Genomic DNA, 6,000 nt, shown 5'->3' on the forward strand with positions numbered 1-6,000 from the left:
GTCTGGAAGTAGCTATTAATTTATGACTTCTTCCTGTTTTAATAACAAAAGATAGAGATTTCATGATTTGTTATTGAAATATTGAAAATAACATCATGATATTATGATGTAAATATGGATGAATTTGATGTTACAGACCCCCAGGATCGAATGATGTAATGAAGCTGAAGAGCATCCAGAATGTTTAAAATCTATGGCATATGATCAAACCAGCATTTATATAGTGTCTTTTTAGTCATGAAGACCAAAATTTGAATTGTGTCTCCAATAAGTAGGTGATGCTGGGTAAGACTCTGTGTTCCAGTTTCCTCATCTGTAAAATGTGGATAATAGTAGCATCTACAACACAGACTTGTTATGATCAAAACAGTCAGCCTGTAAAGCATTTTGCAAACCTAAAACTCACTTTTTCTTTTTTTCTTTTTCTTTTCTTTTCTATTCTTTTTTACAGCTAGGGAAAAACAACAGAGATTGAGGCTAAGTAACCCCAGCACAGACAGCTCAGAGTCCTGGGGCCGTATATGTGGTGGTGCAGACACTGTGTGTCAGAGACTCTATGGGAATAATCAGACAATCAGACAATTTCAATTGGAAACAGGAGGAAAGCAGCTAAGCACAGGCAATTGGCACAAATGCCAGCACAGACAGTTCAGAGTCTTGGGGTATTCATTACTGACTCCATGGGGTGGTGCAGACTTCCCAAGACAGAGAATCTATGAGGAAGAATTCACAGGAGGATGGATTCTCTACAACAGTGTTGCCCACTCTGCCCTGGTCACAAGCCAGTAGATCAGAAGAGAAGTTATAAAACATCCAACACAAACACAAAAGATCAATAGTGAACCCCAAAATGCCAGAATCTCACAGTCCTTGGCTATACTCATCCAGCACCAGAAGTGAATTAGTTCCAACCCAGCATACCTGCAGCCCCTTGGAAATTCTCCCCAGACCTAAAGGCAGACTTTACCTTTAAAGAAGAATGAGTAAAAAAGTAAAGAGAAGTGATGATAGCTTTTATTGCAAAAGAGAAGAACAGATTTCAAACCTTGAGGAGACTAAAGGCAGATTGTCTTCAGATAAAGCCCCCAAAAGCAATATAATCTGGTCCCCAACACACAAGGTACTCCTAGAAGAAATTAAAAAGTATCGTAAAAGAGAACTAGAAGAAAAATGGGGAAAAGAAATGAAAAATTTGAAAGAGGGTCTAGAAAAGATAACATAGAAACAATCTGAAGAAAATTCACTACAAAATAGTGAAATGGGAAAATCATATAACTTATTAAAAGATAGATTTGATACAATGAAAAAAGAAAGCAACTCCCAGAATCATAGAATTTGTGAAACAAAAAGAAAATAACTCCTTAAAAACAGAATTTGGAAAATGTAAAAAAAAAAAAAAATCCATAGGACAAAATAACTCATTTAAAAATTCAATTGGACAAATACAAAAAGAAGTAAAAAAAAAAAAAAAAGTAAATGAAAAAATAATTCACAAAAATTCAGAACTGAACAAATTGAAATGAATGACTCAATGAGACAAAAAGAATCAGTCAAGCAAAACCAAAAAAAAAAAAAAAAAAAAAAAAAAAAAGAAAGAAAAAGAAAAAAAAAATAGAAAAAAAAAAAAAAAGTAAGATACCTAATTGGGAAAACAACCAACCTGGAAAATAGATCTAAGAGAGACAATCTAAGTATTATTGGATTTCCTGAAATACATGATGAAAAAAAGAGCCTAAACACTATCTTTCAGGAAATCATAAAAGAGAACTGGCCAGATATCACAGAAACAGAATGTAAAATCACTATTGAAAGAATTCGTTGGATGTCTCCTGAAAGAGACCCCAAAATTAAAAACCAAGGAATATTGTGGCTAAAATTGAGAACTATCAGACCAAGGAAAATATTTCAAGTAGCCAGAAAGAAGCAATTCAATAACGAGGAGTCACAATAAGATTACTTAGCACCTAGCAGCTTCAACTTTAAAGGATCAAAACACCTTAAATCTAATGTCCTGAAAGGCAAAGGAACATGGAATGCAGCCAAGAATAAGTTACTCTACTAAAATGAGCATTTTCTTTCAGGGAAGAAAATGGATATTCAATTAAACTGGTGAATTCCATTTATTTTTGATGAAAATACCAGAGGTAAACAAAAAGTTTGACCTCCAAGTATAGAATTCAAGAGAAGCATAAAAAGGTAAAAAGAAAAAATAAACTGTATTTGAGAACTGTATTTCTGTTACGGGTATACAATGAGAGTACATGCATAATCTGATTTTACTGTTATACTATAAAAAAGAAACTAGAGATGGAAAGGGGATTGTAACAGAAAAAATGGGGAAAGTGGAGGTAAAATGAGGGAAATTACATCTCAGGAAGAGGCAAAGATAACATATAATTGAGGGAAAGAAGGGAGGGTGACAAATATTGTGTGAATCTTACTCTCATCAGATTTGGCCCAAAGAAAGAATATTAGATATATGTGGCTTCACCAAGAAACATCTCTCATCTTATAGAAAAGTGGGAGGAGAGAGAAGAAAAGGGAAGGAGTAGACTAAATAGAAGGGAAAAGATAAATAATAGGGGAAAGGTATAAGCAAGGGAAAGGATCTCTAAAGGGGGAAGACTGCTTGACGCAAGTAGTGATCATAAGTAAAATATAGGGAAGGAGGGAATGGGAAATAGGAAAGAGAAAAGTATAATTTGGAGTTAATAAGATGGCAGGAAATACAAAATTAGAAGTTTTAAGTGTAAATGTGAATGGGATGAACTTTTCCCATAAAACGTAAGTTGATAGCAGACTGGATTAAAACCCAGAATCCTACAATATGTTGTTTACAAGAAACACATTTAAAGCCGAGCAAGACATATAGAGCAAGATAGAGTAAAGGTAAAAGGCTGGAACAGAATCTATTGTGCTATTGTGCTTCAGGTGAAGTAAAAAAAAAAAAAAAAAAAAAAAAAAAAAACAGAGATAACCATCCTGACCTCAGATCAAGAAAGCAAAAATTGATCTAATTAAAAGAGATAAGGAAGGAAACTATATCTTGTTAAAGGGTACCATAAATAATGAAGCAATATCAATATTAGCATCTAATTTCCTGAAGGAGAAGTTAAGAGACTTGCAAGATGAAATAGACAACAAAACTATAACAGTGGGAAATCTCAACCTTTCACTCTCAGAACTAGATAAATCAAACCACAAAATAAATAAGAAAGTAGTTAAAGAGGTAAATAGAATACTAGAAAAACTGGATGTGATAGATCTTTAGAGAAAACTGAATGGGGACAGAAAGGAGTACACTTTCTTCTCAGCAGTTCATGGAAACTATATAAAATTGACCATATATTAGGGCATAAAGACCTCAAAATCAATGCAGAAAGTCAGAAATAGTAAATGCATTTTTTAAAGATCATGATGCAATAAAAATTCAAGAAAGGGCCAGGATAAAACAGTCCAAAAAGAAATGGGAAAGTAAATAATCTCATCCTAAAGAATGAATGGATGAAACAACAAATCATAGACACAATCAATAATTTCATCCAAGAGAATGACAATAATGAGACAACATACCATAATTTGTGAGATGCAGCTAAAGTAGTAATAAGAGGAAATTTTATATCTCTAGATTCTTATTTCCAAAAAATAGAGAAAGAAGATCAATAAATTGGACTTACAACTAAAAAAAAGCTAGAAAAATAACAAATTAATTTGCAGATAATGTGATGATATACTTAAAGAACCCCAGAGAATCAGCTAAAATGCTATTAGAAATAATCCACAAATTTATCAAAATTGCAGGATACAAAATAAATCCACATAAATCATCAGCATTCTTATACATCACTAATAAAATCCAACACCAAGAGATGCAAAGATAAATTCTATTTAAAATAACTGTCTATAGTATAAAATATTTTGGAATCTATCTGCCAAGGGATATTCAGGAACTATATGAGCAAAATTACACTTTCTACACAAATAAAGCCAGATCTAAGCAATGGGAAAAATATCAAGTGTTCTTGGATAGGTAGCGCAAATGTAATAAAGATGACAATACTACCTGAACTAACCTATTTATTTAGTGCTATACCAATCAAACTCCCAAGAGCCTATTTTACTAACCTAGAAAAAATAGCCATAAAATCCTTCTGGAAGAACAAAAGGTCAAGAATTTCAAAGGAATAAATGAAGAGAAAAGCAAATGAAGGTAGCCTAGCTGTACCAGACCTAAAACTATATTATAAAGTATATTATGTAAAACTATATTATAAAGTATATTATATAAAACTATATTATAAAGTAGTGGTCATCAAAACTCTCTCTCTCTCTCTCTCTCTCTCTCTCTCTCTCTCTCTCTCTCTCTCTCTCTCTCTTTCTCTCCCCTTCTCTCTCCTCTTAGCTCCAAGCTATTGCTAAAGCCTGTTAAATTTATCTCTGCAACATTTCTCAACCATTCTCCCTTCTCTCTTCTTCCTACCATTTTGTACAGGTCCTCACCAACTAGCTTCTGCTTATTGTAATAGCCTAATGAAGAATCTGCCTGCCTCAAGATTCTTCCCACTGCCCTCTATCTTCAATAGATTTTCATAAAATTTGTTTGACTATCTGAACCCCACTGTCTTTCAATGAACTCCAGTGGCAGCCTATTACCTCTGGAATCAAAAAGAAAATGCTCTATTTATCATTTGAAGCCTTTCATGATCTAACCCTTCCTTATGCTTCCATTCTCACATCTTACTACCTGATATATACTGTTCAATATAGTGACACTGGCCTCCTAGCTGATTCCTTCTTGACTCAGGGAATTTTATCCTGCTGCCCCATTCCCATGCCTGGACATTGTCTTGTCTTCTTTCTACCTTTTAACCTCTCTATTTTCCCTTAAACCCCAACTAAAATCCTTTCTTTCACTGATATGCTTCTCCAGTCCTTAATTCTAGTTTTTTTCACTACTTCCCATTTATCTGGCATATAGTTTGCTCTTTATACATATACAGGTGAAAAAACATACACACATATTTTCTTGTTTTTGATTGCCACATCTTTCAGTCCTCTCTGGACTTTTGCAATCCCATGAACCATGACATGTCAAAACTTTCTATTTCACACTGTCTTTTGAAATCCAAGCTCAAGTTTGTTGCTTCTATGATATTATCTTTCCATCTCTTCTGCCATCTCATTTTAATTTTGCATTCAATCTTTTCCCAACAGTCTGTTTTAATGACTTTTCTCATTATGTGGCCAAAGTATTTGAGCTTCAATTTCAATATTTGATCTTGCAGTGGTCTGACAGGTAAGATATTCCATGATCATCTAAATTAAAAGGGTTTTATACAAACAAATGGCAAACCAAGCCCTTGCCCCAGAAGTATTAACCTTCTCTGAACACCATATATTCCAAATAGGATAGCAGACAGGCTAAATCAGATTGAGAATAACCTAGGGGATTCAAACCTGTCATTGAGTTAGAAGGACATCTACTGCAACCATGTAAAGACTTTCCCATGTAGAATGGGCAGATGAGAACAATTTGTTGCAATTGTCTTGAAGGCAGTTGAAACAGTCACTATGGAAAGTTTGATGTTTGCCAAACATAGACAATGCTAAAGTTATCCCCTGCATCTTTGGCTAACACCTGTCACCTTGACTTTTGTCCTTTCACTGAACTTCATTGATTTAGGTAGAAAGTGAAACTGATTACTTTACAAAACTGTTTTACTTAAATCCAATTCACATACTAGTTAAGACATAACTTATGATGTCATTAATTCTCTTCAGAAATAGGCAACAAACAACAATTGTCTAATTAAATGGGATTTCTCTTTTTAGTTTCTTCCTGCTAAACTTTGTTGGCAATATATAAAAACGCTAATGATTTATGTGGGCTTGTTTTGTTTCCTGAAACTTATTGAAATTATCAAACTAGATTTTTTAGTTGATAATCTTATGCCCACTTATGCCCAGGGTCACTCACAGCCAGGAAGTGTTAAGTGTTTG

The sequence above is a fragment of the Sminthopsis crassicaudata genome, chromosome 1 (genome assembly GCF_048593235.1).
Source record: "Sminthopsis crassicaudata isolate SCR6 chromosome 1, ASM4859323v1, whole genome shotgun sequence".
Classification (NCBI taxonomy): Eukaryota; Metazoa; Chordata; class Mammalia; order Dasyuromorphia; family Dasyuridae; genus Sminthopsis; species Sminthopsis crassicaudata.